Here is a 17,256-nt window from a genome sequence, read left to right as displayed (position 1 = left end):
GCAGGAAATACTGAAAGCTTATACAGTTACAAATACTGTGCTATTTCAGAGAAAGGAAAAATGACTTCCAGCTGGGGAAATCACAGAGGAGGTAACAATTGAGATGAGTCTCACTTGAAGAATGAGTAAGATCTGAATATAAAAAGTGGAAGAAATAGGAAAAGGCACACAGTTTGTTTTCAACAAATATTTACCTGCTTTTGAATCTTCCATTCTCTTTTGGCATGGTACAGCTAGATATCACCATCTGCTTTTTAGTGTTGAGGTAAGGAAACACCTTGATTCCTTTTCTCATCAGCAGTAGTGGTGATAGAAGAGGTGGTCATAGGCTGCAATACCCAGGTTTTTGCCTCCCATGTTGCACAGCCTAGGCAACACCAGAAAAGGAAAATACCTTCATATGGTTTAACCATAATTCTTTGGGAGCAACAGGTCTCACCACGTTGAGTATATTTGATTTGTTTTAAATGTTACTTTATATTTGTACCTTAGTAATAAAACATGTTTAAGAAAACTACAGAAAAGACTGTTTACCTAGTATATAACTTGACTTTCTCTTCAAGGGTTGTCATCTACTTAACATTTAGGTGAAAGTACAACACAATGGTTAAAATAATAATAATACTGTCAAAATTGCTTTGACAAAACCCATATAAGCCAAAACTAAAAACAGCTTTTAAGACAGCAGAATCTACATTTTTAAAACACAAGATAACACTGTGAGATAGCTGTGAAAGCAATAAGATCTGATGCTAAAACGTCACTATCTGAGAATTCTTATTTGAGTCTGTAGACCTCCACTTAATCCACCTTGTTTTCAATTTCATCACGAACAACCCTGTACCCAATATCACAAGTGTGAGCAGTGAACAAGAACTGTTACTTAAGCACATACAGAAAGCACTTTGGTTTATCTTCCTACTAATTTTAATACAGAATTTTTTAAAAAGAAAGAAAGTCGGTAGGTCACAAAATGTACACTGTATACTACTACTATTAACAAGAAATACAAAACATATGGAAGTTTCACTTTGGCACATAAACTTGGAAAGCCTGGAAAAACAATAAACAAAAACTTCATTTTAATACTGTTAAATATCAGTACATATTCAAAATTCTGTTCTGAATTTTTATTTTTGGTAAATATTTTTAACTTCTTTCTGAGCCTTTATTAAATACTAAGTCTTACTTCTCCCATGTCAAATACATTCCATGTTACCAATCCTGTCTTTAAAAAAAAATTGGAACCTTCGTTCAAAAGAAATTGAGTATTTCAACATCATATAAAAATCATGAGTGCAAGGATTCAATTCTCCTTAAAGAATCCGAGGGACTTCCAATTTACAGTTCCACATGGAAGGAACTTGGAAGTCACAACTCCATCTTAACAAGTAAGAAGCTGTTGAACAAACTGAAAAACCAACAACTCTTCTTGGATCTGTAAGAGGTGAGGACACAGGGCAAACCACTGCCCCCAGCACTGGAGAAACAGACTGGCAAATACAGGGAGTCACGGCTTACCTCAGGAGTAGAAACCACAGGAACCAGCGCTGGGGTAGGAAAACCTATAATTGACTAAATTGCTGGAGGCTCAGTGTGAACAAGTCTGAGAGTTAAAAACTCCAGAAGAACCCAGTCATGGGCGGGGAGGGGCTCACGTTTAGGTGAGTTTTACCTGCAGAAGCTTGACTGAGTTCTCACCATAAATATCACACAAAAATCCCCTAGTGCTTCTAAGCAGAGGGAAGAGAAAAGGAACCATTTTGAAATAAGCCATAAAACTCTGTTCTTAACAAGGACTACCCTCAGAGCCTATGTTGCTAGGGTATTATCAGAGCCTAATCGATGTAGGGGAAGAGAACTCCAGCCCACGTTAGCCATCCTGTCCCACCTAAGGGAGTTGAAAAAAACCTGAGAAACATCTCTGAAGTTCACAGTCCAAAACCACAGTCTCACTAAAAGACTGAGAAGAAAGCATATGACGACAGAATGCTTCACATCTTCCCACACTTCATCATCACATTACAAAAATCTTATTTGAGCAGTTCCTTTTACCTAGTACATCATGTCTAGCTTTCAAGAAAAATTACAAAACATACTAGAAAGCAAAAACCAAATCTGAAGCAACAAAGCAGGCATCAGAACCAGACACAGCACAAATGTCAGAATTACCGGACAAGGAATTTAAAACAATAATGATTAATATGCTAAGGGCTCTAATGGACAAAGTAGACAGCATGCAAAAACAGATGGGCAATGTATACAGAGAGATAGGAATCCTGAGAAAAAAATCAAAAACAAATGCTAGAGATAAGAAACACTGTAACAGAAATGAAGAATGCCTTTGATTGGCTTATTAGTAGCCTGAACATGGCTGAGGAAAGAATCTCTGAACTTGAGGATACACAATAGAAACCTCAAAAACTGAAAAGCAAAGAGAACAAAGACTGAAAAGAGCAGAACAAAATATCCAAGGACTGCAGGCAACTAAAAAGGTGTAACATATATGTAATGGGAATAAACAAAAGGAGTAGAAAAAAAAGGCACAGAAGAAATATTCGAAACTGACTGAAAATTTCCTAAATTAATGTAACACACCAAACAACAGATACAGCAAGCTCAAAAAAAAATACTAAGTAGGAAAAGTATGTATAAATAAATAAATAAAATAAAATAAAATAAAATAAAATAAACACTATACCTAGGCATATCATTTTGAAACTACAGAAAATCAAAGATAAGGAAAAAATCCTGGAAGAAACCAAAGGAAAAAAATAATCTGTAGAATGAGCCTCCTTCATTCTGCTCCTTAATCTTCAACAGTCCAGGAGAAATTGTAAGAATCAGAGTATTCTTTTTTTTTTTTTTTAACTTTTTTCATGTTTATTTATTTTTGAGAGAGCGAGGGAGACAAAGTGTAAACAGGGGAGGGACAGAGAGAGAGGGAGACAGAATCTGAAGCAGGCTCCAATCTGAAGCAGGCTCCAGGCTCTAAGCTGTCAGCACAAAGCCGGAGGTGTGGCTCAAACCTGCCTATCCTGAGATCACGACCTGAGCTGAAGTCTGATGCTTAACCAACTGAGCTACCCAGGCGCCCCAGAACCAGAGTGTTCTTAATGGCATTCTCTTCCAATACACATGTTTTGGTTGCCTTAACTTTTTTCTTTTTTAATTTACATACAGTAAATTTTAGTTTATACTGTATAACTACATTGGTTTTGACAAATACACAAAATCTTGCACCTACCACCAGCACCACAATACCAAAATAGTTCCAACACCAAAAAATTCCCTTGTTTTGTCCTTTTGTAATCAACCTCTCCTCCATCTCCAATCTCTGACAATCATGGATCCATTCTCCCATCCCTATAAGTTTTGACTTTTGCAGAATGTTATATAAATGGAATCATATAATATTTAGCCTATTAGTAGGTGTTCATTGAGATTTATGAACATATAAATTTGTCTTTCATAGAAATTTGGAAGTTTTCAGCCATTATTTCTTCAAATATTTTTTCTGCACAAATCTCTTTGCATTTCCTCTGGGACACTTTTGACACAAATATTAGATCTTTACTAGTCCTTAAGCTCTGCTCATTGTTCTCTTTTTCTGATTATCGTGTAGATTGCATAATTATTATTGAGCTTTCTTCAACTTCACTGTTCTTTCCTTTGTCTTCTCTATTGTTGAACTCAACTAATGCATGTTTAGTTATTTTTATATTTAATAATAATATTTGAGTTATTTTAATTTTCTGTCCTAAAATTTCAATTTGGTTCTTCCTGTGGTTTCTTTTTCTTTGCTGGGAACTTCAATCTTGCTATTCATATCAACAATGTTTGCAGGGTTGTAACAGTTGTTTTGAAAACTTTTTCATAATTCCAACATCAATGTCATCTCAACACTGGCATCTGTTGATTGCTGTCTTCCCTACAATTGGTTATGATTTCCTTGGTTCTTGGCATGCCAAATACTTTTGGATACAAGTCCTAGAGACTTGTATTATGACATTCCTGATCACGTTAAAGATTCTTGGTCCTCCAGATAATTATTGTTTGTGGTTGTTGCTGTTGCTGCCGTTTTTGCCGATGTTGTTGTTGTTGAAGGCAATCATCCGAACTAGGTCCCAACCACAAGTCCCAACCCACCTTCTCTGGGCTGTGGTTTCAATATCATTTTCAATCTCCCAAGTTTCTTCAGTGTATTCAATATATCTCCACATGCACCACCTAAGGGCAATGGTCTATGGTATAGTTCAGTTTTCAGTCTTTATTGTTAGTACATACATGCTCTGCTCAGAGGTGAGTCGCAGATATCATAGACAGATTTAGGTCATCTTTTTCTCTACCTCCTGTCTCTCCATGACTTTCCCCACATTCTGTCTCCTAAGCTCCTTTTCTTGATCTTCTATGTTGGGGTTTTGCCAACCCCCTCATACCATTGCACATGGACTGCAACTACATCTGCCTCAGAGATGAAGTTGCAAGAAAGGAAGAAAGCAAAAAATAACAGATATTCTCCCCACACTCTTTGGACTATAAGAACCCCTTTTTCTAGTTTCTCTGGTAAAGGGAAAGATCACAGCTGCGACTGTCACTACCACCACTGTTGCTAGAGGACAGTTCTTGGAGTCCTACCAGGAGAATAAAACCAAAATGCAAAACATAATAAGAAAATGGTGATTTTCTACAGTCTTCTTCATACAGGAGCCCTCGTTTCTAGTTCTCTGACCATAAACAGAGGAAGAGGGAGTCCCTTAGAGCTTTTTCTGTCTGTACTCATTGTACAGATCAAGAATAGGAGATTCCTCGGAGTGCAAACAAGGAGAAAAAGGATGGTGAGTGGGAAGAAACAGGAAACTTCACTGGTATCAGTCACACTTCCAGTTTTGACCCTTTTCTCCAATCTTCTGCTATCATTTAAGGTTGCAAATAGTTGCTTTATGTATACCGTTCAGGGTTTTTAGTTGTAATCAGTGGGAGAGACAGACAAAGACAGACTCTACTTCCTTCAACTTAGCAGAAAGAGAATCACAAAATTTCCAGAAATAAACCCTACCATTTATGGTCAATTGATTTTGACAAAGGTGTCCGTGCAATTTAATAAGCAAAGGAGAGTTTTTTCAACAAATGATTCTGGAATAACTGGATATCTATAGGCAAAATAAATAGCTGAACCTCTGCCTCACACCATCTGCAAAAGTCAACTCAAAATGGATCACAGATCTAAATGTAAAACCCGGGGTGTCTGGGTAGCTCAGTCAGTTAAATGTCCAGCTCTTGATTTCAGCACAGGTCATGATCTCAGTGTTTGTAAGATTGAGCCCCACGTCAGGCTTTGCGCTGACAGCACAGATCCTGCTTGGGATTCTTTCTCTCTCCAATCACTCTCTGCCCCTTCCCCACGTGCATACACACTCTCTCCCTCTCTCTCAAAATAAGTAAACTTGAAAAAATAAAATAACAATAATAATAATAAATATAAAACCAAAAAATATAAAACTTCTAGAAGAAAACATAGGAGAAAATCTTCGCAACTCTGGATTAGGGAAAGATTTCTTAGCTAGAATACAAAAAACAATTAATAAACTGAACCTTCATCAAAATTTAAAACTTTTACTTCCAAAAAGTACTGTTTACAAAATAGAAACACCACAGACTGGGGAAAAAATTTTTTACATCATGTATTTAACATGAGATTTATATCCAGAATTTTTTAAAAGTCACCTGCTCCAATTCAATGATTAACAAACCCAATGAGGAAATGGGCAAAATATTCCAATAGACATTTTACCAAAGATACACAAATGAATAAGCACACAAAAAGATGCCCAACATCATTAGTCATTAGGGAAATGCAAATTACAACCATAATGAGATACCAGAACATATTTCTAGAATGGCTATAATCAAAAAGACTGGTAATACCAAATATTGGCAAAGATGTTGACAAACTGGACTCCTTGTCCACTGCCACTGGGAATGTAGAATGGCAAAGCCACTTTTTCGTAAATAGTTACTCAGATGACCTAGCAATTCCAATCTTAGGTATCAACCTAAGAGACATAAAAACATATACCAAGCAAAGACTTCTAGGCAAATACAGAAGTAAATTTTTTTAGTTTGTTTTATTTTTAGAGAGAGACAGCAAAAGCAGGGGAGAGGGGCAGAGGGAAAAAGAATCTCAAGCAGGCTCCATGCTCACCATGGGATCATGACCTGAGCAGAAACGTTCAACCTACTCAGATGTTCAACCTACTGAGCTACCCCGGCAAGAAGTATTATTTATAAAAGCCAAGACCTGGAAGTAATCCGAATCTTCATTAACTAGTTAATAGATAAGCCAAATATTATCCATACAATGGATACTATTCAGTCATGAAAAAGGAAAAACCTGATATGGATAAACCTCAAAAAAACACTACGTGAAAGAAGTCAGACACAAAAGAGTGCCTACTGTATAATTCCATATATATGAAATTTTCAGAAAAAGCAAATCTATAGACTATGCTATAATAAAGAATATATCTGGTCTCTGTTCCCAGTTTCTGGTACACAACTTCAAACATCCTTAGAATTTCCAGAATGATAGGAGTATCTCTTATGCTAATGAGGTGATTCACAATGATAGATTTAGGATCAGAGTTGATCACCAGAAAGACCACAACCTTTTCTTTTCTGATATGCCACATCCCTACTAGTCATCACAAACAATACTTGTCACTACACAGCAAACTCACCTATTGACAATACAGCCAAGAATCAACAAAGAAAGAAAAAAGATGTACAAACAAAATAGTAAGAAATATATTATACATATATGTGTGTATAAATTAAATTTCTTCGGCAATTCAAAAAGTTTAAATTACTTGTTGGTGGACTCATCCCAAAATTTTATACAAAATTCCTTTGGTATGCTTTGTACAAAAAAAATTTTCTGTATATCTAAAGACTATTTTTATAATAGACCCTGCATTTTCTAATATATTCAACCACATTTAGCTATATAACCAAGATAGGCAAGTTTAAGTTCAGTGGGTTGGTGAAGGGGAAGTAGTTGGGGCTGGCTTTACCCATGTGGAAATAATTGCTTTCCTGGCCTAAAGCTCTTCCTATTAGGATCAAAACAAACTGATGTTATCTTAAGAACCCTTCCAATTTTTGAAAAATAAAACCTAAGTGTTCCATACTTAGCCAGACATTGTCCAGATATTGTTTGTTTTGGTTAAGGACAAAATTATGGCACATTTATTTTTGTATTTAAATCAAAAGCAGAGTTTCTATTATGAAGAAAATAAGGGCACTTCAATAGATAATTACCTCGGTATAGCAAGGCACATACAGAATTGGTATAGACAAGGCCACCAAGCTTAAATATTGTGATCTGATATTTTTAAAAACTCAGCTTAGCCCCTGGCCTTCTTTGTCTGCACCAGAATTTTCCAAATAAACTCTGTTCAACAGGAGTATGAAATAATGTCACAGCATATAACATGATGAGCCACTTGAAGCAGATTTAGTGACAAGGACAAAATTTTCCAGCAAGAATAAAATACAAGTTCTGAAGATCAATGTAATTCTGGCATGGATTCTAAATTTTCTGAGCACCTGCCAAAACATAGCATGCTGTTTTGATTCATGGAATTATAAAACTGAAAAAAAAAAAAAACAGAATGAAAAAAAAATATGTATCTATATATACACATATATATATTACCAAGATGCTATGTAAACCAGTCTTCTGCCTCTGGCAGTTCAATATCTAAAGCACCCAGATTGATGGCTATTAAGAAATAAACCTTTTTAAAATGAGCAAGATAGCAATCCCACAACCTCTCTGAAGCCTCTGAATGTTTCATCACCCTAAAGTAATGACCAGTGGCTTCAGTTATCTCCAACTTTCTGTTCTGCAATCAAAACTCATTTCTTCCCATCTCATTAAAGAAAGCTTTGGGATTTCCCTGCATTAGCTTACTTGTTATAAATCCTCTTTGGGCCCTAACCTTTCTCTCTAGATCATTTTCCATATTTATTCCTTCTCTCCTTCTCTGGATACTATCCATTTTCCCCATATGTTTTTTGTTTTGTTTTGTTTTTGTTTTTGTTTTTTAGCTATATTCTATCTGTTGCTTGAAAGGAAGAAACATTATAATAACTTTTCTAGGTTAAATTCCAATAGATTATTTATATAGCTTGTCAATAAGCATACAATTTGGAAATCACTCCCAGGGGGGAAAACAAAAAACACAAGAGACTTGAAAGAGTTATTCAGGAACATTCTAGAATGGTCAGATTTCCTTTTTTTTTTTTTTTTTTTTTTAAATTTTTCCCTTACATGATATGGGAGGGAGCTAATCAAGTTAACAAAGAGTATATTTTAAATGGCAATGGACATGTATAAAGCATCTTAACATTTTCTTCCTGTTAAAATACAATACATAAATCAGAGGCCTTCTTGCAGAAGAGATAACCCAATTTTCCTTGACAGGATCACTGAGCCTTAGGCTGCACTTCTGGAAGGTCAGTGTCTCACCAGTCACAGCGGGACTTTTGTCCCACTAAGACTTGGAATTATCAGAACTAAGTTTCTAATACTCAATGATTTCACCCTGTTTTTCTAATAGAATTCTTATGTTTATTTGTACATTTCAGTTTTTCTGCCATTGCACTAACTCCTGCTATGTTTTATTCTATGTATGTAAACAAAATCATGCTCCATAGAATTTGGTTGAGTAGGAGACGTCAAGTTCGTAACTAAATATATTCTTTCTATAACTGAGCTATCGGCATTAGACAGCAGAGGGCACTGACAAATATGCTGACCAAAATATTTAAAGTCTGTCTTTCATTACCAACTCTCAGTTCACACACTGTTACAAATAACCACAATCCAGAGATTTCCATATACTCAAATACAGAATATACTTAATCATATTTAATTAAATAAAAAAGTTATAATTCAGTATAGACTAAATTTTAATAGACTTCCTTTGGGCCAGACATTGTGCTAACTGCTTTATACATGTTATCTAATTTGCTTCTCACAAAGTAATGCATGAAGTGGATGCATTTATTCCTATTTACAGAACAAGACACTGAGTAGCAATGTCACAAGTGGCAGGTTGTGGGTTCAGCTACTAAACTATATATATAAAGCTTCCTGAGAGAAGAACCCATACTAGGTTTATTTACCATTAAAACCTAGCACCTAGTATAGTCCCTGGGACTCAATATTTAGGGAAAGAAAGGAAGGGAAGGGACACTAGATCTGACTCCAGTGCCATGCCTCAGATCTTTAAGATGCTCTCAATAGTATTTCCTCATTTGATCAGAGTTTACCAGCCACTAGGCCCCGGCATTCACTAGACACCAAGCCACTAAGATCTCAGTATTTGAAATACTAACACTTTGCTTATTAGAGACATACATATTTCCTGAGGTGGTATTAAAACAGAAGAGTAAAAATAAACAGATAAATAAAATATTTAACTAAGAAAAACTAAATGCAATTTTAAAAATATAAATATATGAAAGCTTACTTCTAGGTTTATTTATATAAAGAATTCTCATTCACAAAAAGAAAAAAACACTTAAAAAGTAAACTAAATTGAATACAATTTTTAACTGTTTTAACAATGTTGGAAGTATATCTTAATATCTTAAATACTCGATTAACTTTGTGAACAAGATTGAATATTAAATATGTAAATTTCAGTCTCTTCAAATAGTCTTTCACTCATGAAAAAATGTCACAAAATTTATCACTAATATCACAATTTCATGATTTTGAAATAATATAACCCTAGTATTTACTACACATATAAATCTATATTTATGGTTACATTTATCTTAAGCTGAGAGGTGATTAAATCAAAGTGGTATTTATCACAGATATTCTTTCTAAATAACTCTATTACTTGTTCATCAGAACTATACTAAGATCCTTATTATATGCTAGGCAGATGCTAAATCTGAAGAAACAGAAATCCGTAACAAAGAGCTCCTACTCTTACTGCAGCAATTACACTACAACAAGATATTCCGTATTACTTATGTAGGGCATTTTGTTCCTGAAAGGCAAAAAAGATTTCTATTCTTATAAAGCATGTAGAATACAGCAATATAAAACAAAAGTAGATACTGAGTCAAATCCCCTATCCATCTTTCCAAAATAGCAATCCATGCTGCTGTGTTCTACTTTATATACAAAAATCTTTAAATACATTTCAAACCCCTTGCTATGTCTTCATCTGTTTTGCCTTACTCAAACTGTGTGTTCCTTGAGTTCAAAGAAGAAAGAACAATGAAAAATATTTATTGGGGCGCCTGGGTGACTCAGTCGGGTAAGCGTCCGACTTCAGCTCAGGTCATGATCTCACAGTTCGTGGGTTCGAGCCCCGCATCGGGCCCTGTGCTGACAGCTCAGAGCCTGAAGCCTGCTTAGGATTCTGTGTCTCCCTCTCTCTACCCCTCCCCCCTCACACTCTGTCTCTATCTCCCAAAAATGAATAAACGTTAAAAAAAAATCTTTTTTAATAAAAGAAAAGAAGAATACTTCTTTAAAATAGTTTACAGAAGTGGCTAGGCATTAAAATCAGTAGATTTTAGTAATTCTGTATGATAGATTAGTAGTTCTATACTAGATGAGTAAATCTATATAAATAAATATAGACACTGGAGCCATAAGCTAGACCCAAGAGACAAAGTCTTTGGGGATGGAGTCCATGCACCTAAATTTTATAGAGCTCCAAAGGCAATTCTCATGTACAGTAAAGGCCAAGAACGACTTTTTTAAAAAAGGGGAAGGGGGATATACAAAGCTGCCTAGAAGTAGAAAATGTTACAGCTGTATAGGATCTTAAAGATCAACTAACCAATTCATTTTCTAAAGTACGAATCTGAAGTTGTAAGAAGTTAAGTAAACTGCCCAAGAACACGTAGATAGTACAGCCAGGAAGAGAACCCACACCAACTAGCATGCAGATGAGTGCTCTTTCCAGCACACAAAACTGGCTATTCCATTTGGGAAGGAGATAAAAGTATTAATTCTTGATTCATAAGCTTAATCAATGTAAGTAAGCATTCGTATGGTAAATTATCAGGGAAACATGAATTCAAAAAAACAAACAAACAAACAAACTACAGTTGACTCTTGAACAATGTGGAGGTTAGGGGCACCAAACCTTACCCAGTAAAAAATCTGCATATAACTTTTGACTCCCCAAAAACTTAACAATAGTCTACAGTTGATTGCAAGCCTTAAGATAACTTAACCAGTCAATTAACACATGTTTCCTATTTTATAAGTTTTATATATTGTATTCCTATAATAAAGTAAGCTAGGAAAAAAAGAAAATGTTAAGAATATCATAAAAAGACAAAATGCATTTATAAAATTAAAAAAATCCATATATAAGTGGACCTGTGCAGTTCAAATCTTGTGTTGTTCCAAGGTCAGCTATACTTTCTTGAATTTTAAACACCTCCTTTGGAAAGAACTGTGATAAAAGAATCTAAAATGGAAAGTTGTTTTGATATATAAATGAGCTGAATAATTACTAAGTGCCCAGAACAGATACTAAATAAATGTTACTTCCCTTCAACACCACACCCTACTCCCCTCCTTTTTAATTCTACATCAAGATGTCTCTCCTTAACTCTCAACTATGCCCATTTGTACACTTTCTCCTAATTAACAATGCCTTCTGACCTCCTCTCCTTCAGCAATGTTCATAAATTCCTATAAGGCCCAGCTGAAGATATGCTTCCTAAGAAACTTTCTAAACTAACTTAACCTTACTCTAATTACTTGTTTCTTCCTCTATTAGTTAAATTACTTGTACTCTTAAACCTTACACTTCTTCATAATTTCTTTTAAAGGTATGTAATTGTAATTACTTTCTAGCTCCTTTCTATATTTTTATTTTCTTCCATAAGTTTTTAGTGGGCTGGAACGTAAGTCCCCCAAAGGCAAGGATACTGGTTTGATTTGCTCACTCATAAATTACAAGCACTTAAAACAATGCCAGAAATATAGAAGGTGCTCCATAAATACTTGCTGAATAAATGGGAAAGGATTATTTCTCCTTCCATTCATCTCTCCAAAATTCCAAATGTAATGCTAAAGACATAGACATGAAAAATTAAACTTTTTCAAAACAATGAAAATAAGTATGCATATTTAACATTTTAGAAATACATAAAATTTTTAAAAATTAACAGAGCTACAAGGGCACCTGGGTGGCTCAGTTGGTTGAGCATCCGACTTCGGCTCAGGTCATGATCTCACAGTTCATGGGTTGGAGCCTAGAGCTGCTTTGGATTCTGTGTCTCCCTCTCTCTCTGCCCCTCCCCAGCTCGCACACACACACACACACACACACACACACACACACACACACTATCTCTCTCTCTCTCTCAAAAATAAATAAATGTAAAAAAAAATTTTTTTTAAATTAATAGAGCTAAAAAGATAAGTAAACTCACTGGCTATAAAAAGTCATTTAACTTCTTTATTCTACACTCCCAGTGATATCCTTGTAAGAACTGGATAGGATGAGCTGATAAATAGAAGGTAAAGGATTAAATTAAGACCTGGAGCTTGCAATCCTACCTTCCCAAAGTAAAGAATTTCTAAAATTTGTTCTCTCTCAAAACTTTGAATTAAGAATAATCTAATGAAAAAACCCACTTTCTGACTTACTTAGATCTTAAATTATATTAAAAAACAGTAGATTTTTTTAATACATAAATTTAAAAGAATTAGTCTATCTGTCAACAAAAGGGTTGTTTTACTCTATGCATAAACACCTGGAAGACTGAACATAGAATCACATCTTTCCCAAAGAAATCACAAAAGTGTAATTTTTGAGCCCAGCACATTCAATAACTGCGATAATGGTAAATTTCATAAATAAGCCCCACCAATAAAGAAACAAATTTAAAACAATTCTACCCAGCCCACAACTATATGGTCAACTAATCTTCAACACAGCAGGAAAGAATATTCAATGGGAAAAAGACAGTCTCTTCAACAAACAGTGTTGGGAAAACTGGACAGAAACATGCAGAAAAATGAAACTGGACCACTTTCTTACACCATACACAAGAATAAATTCAAAATGGATGAAAGACCTAAATATGAGACAGGAAACCATCAAAATCCTAGAGGAGAACAGAGGTAGCAACCTCTTTAAACCCAGCCACAACAACTTCTTATTAGACACATCGCCAGAGGCAAGGGAAACAAAAGCAAAAATGAACTACTGGGACTTCATCAAGACAAAAAGCTTCTGGACAACAAAGGTACAATCAACAAAACTAAAAGGCACCCTAAGAAATGGGAAAACATATTTGCAAATGACAGATCTGATAAGGGGTTAGAATCCAAAATCTATAAAGAATTTACTAAACTCAACACCCAAAAAACAAATAATCCGGTGAAGAAATGGGCAGAAGACATGAATAGACATTTTTCCAAAGAAGACATCCAGATGGCCAAAAGACACATGATAAGATGCTCAACATCACTCATCATCAGGGAAATACAAATCAAAACCACAAGAAGATACCACCTCACACCTATCAGAATGGCTAAAATTAACAACACAAGAAACAACAGGTGTTGGCAAGGATGCGGAGAGGGAAGAACACTCTTGCACTGTTGGTGGGAATGCAAACTGGTACAGCCACTCTGGAAAACAGTGTGAAGGTTCCTCAAAAAGTTAAAAATAGAACTACCCTATGACCCAGCAATTGCACTACTAGCTATTTACCCAAAGGATACAAAAATACAGATTCAAAGGGGTACATGTACCCCAAAGTTTATAGCAGCATTATCAACAATAGCCAAACTATGAAAAGAACCCAAGTGTCCATACACTGATGAATGATAAAGATGTGGTGTCTATACATACATATGTAGAGACATACATATACACCACGGAATATTACTCAGCCATCAAAAGGAATAAAATCTTGCCATTTGCAACAATGTAGATGGAGCTAAAGTGTATTATGCTAAACAAAATGTCAGCCAGAGAAAGACAAATGTTGTAAGATTGCACTCATGTGGAATTTAGGAAACAAAACAGATTAACATATGGGAAGTAGATATAAAAGAGGTGGGGGGAACAAACCATAAGAAAATAACTCTGTTATTTTCTTAATTTAAGAATTTCTTATTTAAGAACTCTGTTCTTAACAACAGAGAACGAAGGGTTGATGGAGGGATGTGCATGGGGAATGGGCTAGATGGGTGATGGATATTAAGGAGAGCACTTGCTTATCATGAGCACTGGGTGTTGCAGGTAAGTGATAAATTCTGGATTTCCACTCCTGAAGCCAAAATTGCACTATATGTTAACTTACTCAAATTAAAATAAAAATGTGAAAAGAAAAAAAATTCTACCCAGAAAAACTGTCTGCTTCCTTGCCTATGTAATTTAATAAAGATACAAAAATCTAGCCCACATATAGGACTGTACAAAGAACATATCAACATGGTTAGACATTTAGTGACAAAATAGAACTGTGAAGGGTACTTTTTCCATTCATTTTACGCGACATATTTCTTTACACATATGAAAAGGGGACAGTGATAATCAGAATGCATAAAAAATCATGGCTGATTACAATAATCTCAGACGTCTCAGCTACTGTGCTCTTTTTTAATTGTCAAAATATAGGATAATTGAATAAACAGAAAACTCTAGTCTAACTAAGTGAATTACATTGAAGGAGATTATATTGTATGATGGGAATGAATGGGAATTAGAGTCAGACAGGGGTTCAAATTGTCTCTCTCCCATTTCCTAGCTGTTTGATCACAGACTAATGTCTAAACTCTCTGAGCCTCGTTTTATCTATAAAATGAGAATAATTTCCCCTTTGCAGAGTGGGGATGAAGAATTAAAAATATAATGTGTCACTCCTTTGCTTAAATCCTCCAATGATGCATTATTAACATATTATAAAGTCAGCTTCAAACTCCTTCAAAAACTACCTTATTTTTTTTTAATGTTTATTTATTTTTGAAAGAGAAACAGACAGACAGAGCATGAGCAGAGGAGGGGCAGATAGAGAGGGAGAATCAATATCTAAAGCAGGCTCCAGGCTCTGAGCTGTCAGCACAGAGCCCAATGTGGGGCTTGAACTCACAGATCACAAGATCATGACCTGAGCCAAAGTTGAACACTTAACCGACCGAGCCACCCAGGTGCCCCTACCTTCTTATTTTCTGAGAAAGAAACCATGTTTTCTGGTCTCAACAGTTCTTAAAACATCCAAGTAGAAATTCCCAATAACTAGACAAAATGTGTAGGCTTAGACTTAGAACACAGGGAAGGGCAGACAAGAAAAGTTCAATGTCATCATGCAACCAGATAACAGCTTACTTATCTTTTTGTAATTCGGATATACCAGTCTTTATTCTTGCTACCTGATAGCATTGTCACGGGGTTACTTCTTAATCTACTGTTTAACAGAAATTTTCACAGCAATGGGCTAGAACAATTTTGTAAATGCCCTAGAATAAGTAAGCTGCTGACCCCTCTGCTCCCTTAGCATATCATAACGTTTCCAATATGATAAATATGGTGATTTCAGCTTCTCTTTAAATAACCCATTAAATTGTTAGCCTTTTAGGTTTTCTCCTACTCCCAAATTATCGATTATTGCCTTGATACTAACTAAAATTTAGCACATTCCAAATGGAATCTGGACTCTAGTTACTTCTAGACTCAACATAAACTAAGTATTTTTTACTCTCTACCAGATTTTTTTCCCCAGGTATTGAAGCAATTATTTTCTCAACCAGAGAGTAAGCACTTCTAAAGGCCAGAATCATGCTATATTATCCATTTCCATTACACTTAGCCCAGCATCTCCAAAAATCTATGCTAACTGTATATACACATATTTAATATCTTTGGGTTTTGTCTTAATTCTCTATTTTCCAAGTCAAATAATTAAATTAAAATTAATTTGTAGCCTATTCTAAATACCATTTACTGAATACTTACTACATCACTGTATTTTTTTAAACTACAAAATATTATCATTTGTTATCAACACCAACATATCAGAGACTTATAAGAAACCTCAAAACTTAAGACATATTAAAACATGAAAGATACTATATGGTAACTATGAGATATCAGATTAGAAGACACATACCATTTTCAGAGATCCTAAAATGTAAAAGAAAACGATGTGCATCTTAACAGTTTTAACTTCATTTTAGAAACTGAAAGTCAGTGCTTAAAAACTTTGTCCAACATTAATACCTGTTAACAAAGTTAGCAACCTCTGCAATCCCTAATTCCTTAGTAACTGGGGGAGAAATGGATCAAAAGTGGGCTGCTTTACCCACTTCCTCTCCATTATGTGAAATATGTACATATCCAATATGTGTCGATATGCTCAAAATATTACTTTTAAAACTGTCTCGCATGCATTTCCCCAAACTTCCTTCAACAGAAGATAAAATTTAAAAATTAATTGCCACCGCCCAAGAGAAAATACATAGTATTTACTAAAATATGAAATTTATTTTGATATATTCTAGGCAGATAAATATGTCTGACTTTATTAGTGGGATTTTTTTTTTTCTCAAAATGGTACCACATACTATAGTTAGTTGAGAATACAAAGGGATCAGTTAAGTCTTTTTCATTGACAAAATATATACTACAAGTTAACACCGAAGTGCCTTGCCAAGATACAATTCAACACTTAAGAGTATATCATTTCCAAATGATTGTACATTTTTGCCTAACAAGAAGATATATTGACTGACAAAATTTATAATCATACAATAACACAATTTCAGTTAACTCCTCAGATATTCAGTCACTTCTACTATTAAATACTTAGGTTACTGAATTATAAATATTAAATTAAAGAACTTAATTCTAGAATGAGGAACACTATATTTTATCCTTAAGTATTTGCTAGTAGAATAGAAAAAGGAATATGGCAATGTGATGTCATATTCTACATCAACTTAAGCATGTCTTAGTGAGAAAGTGAATTAAGAAAAGGCAGACAGAGTGGTAATTAGGCTGATAATCATTCTGGAATGAAAATTTATTTCCAGTGGTAGCATTTTTTTTTTTTAAGAATTGGTAGAAACATTTAGAAAAGTCAAAACTTAGAATCTGTTCCTTAATTGAGCCTCAACTATAAAACAGACTAAATTCGTTTCTGTCCCCCCACCACACATTTTGTCTCTTGTCTCTCTCGTTCTCTGTGTGA

At 34.8% G+C, this 17,256-nt stretch overlaps 1 protein-coding gene across 5 annotated transcripts in view; it reads right to left on the bottom strand.

Annotated features, from left to right (window-relative positions):
• Positions 1-17,256, bottom strand: part of TMEM135 (transmembrane protein 135) — a 320,877-nt gene that overhangs the window by 206,873 nt on the left and 96,748 nt on the right. The window lies entirely within an intron of this gene.

Source organism: Panthera pardus, unplaced genomic scaffold, assembly GCF_024362965.1.
Source record: "Panthera pardus isolate Hobbes unplaced genomic scaffold, ASM2436296v1 HiC_scaffold_12, whole genome shotgun sequence".
Taxonomy (NCBI): Eukaryota; Metazoa; Chordata; class Mammalia; order Carnivora; family Felidae; genus Panthera; species Panthera pardus.
This window is presented reverse-complemented; position numbering and strand designations above follow the sequence as displayed.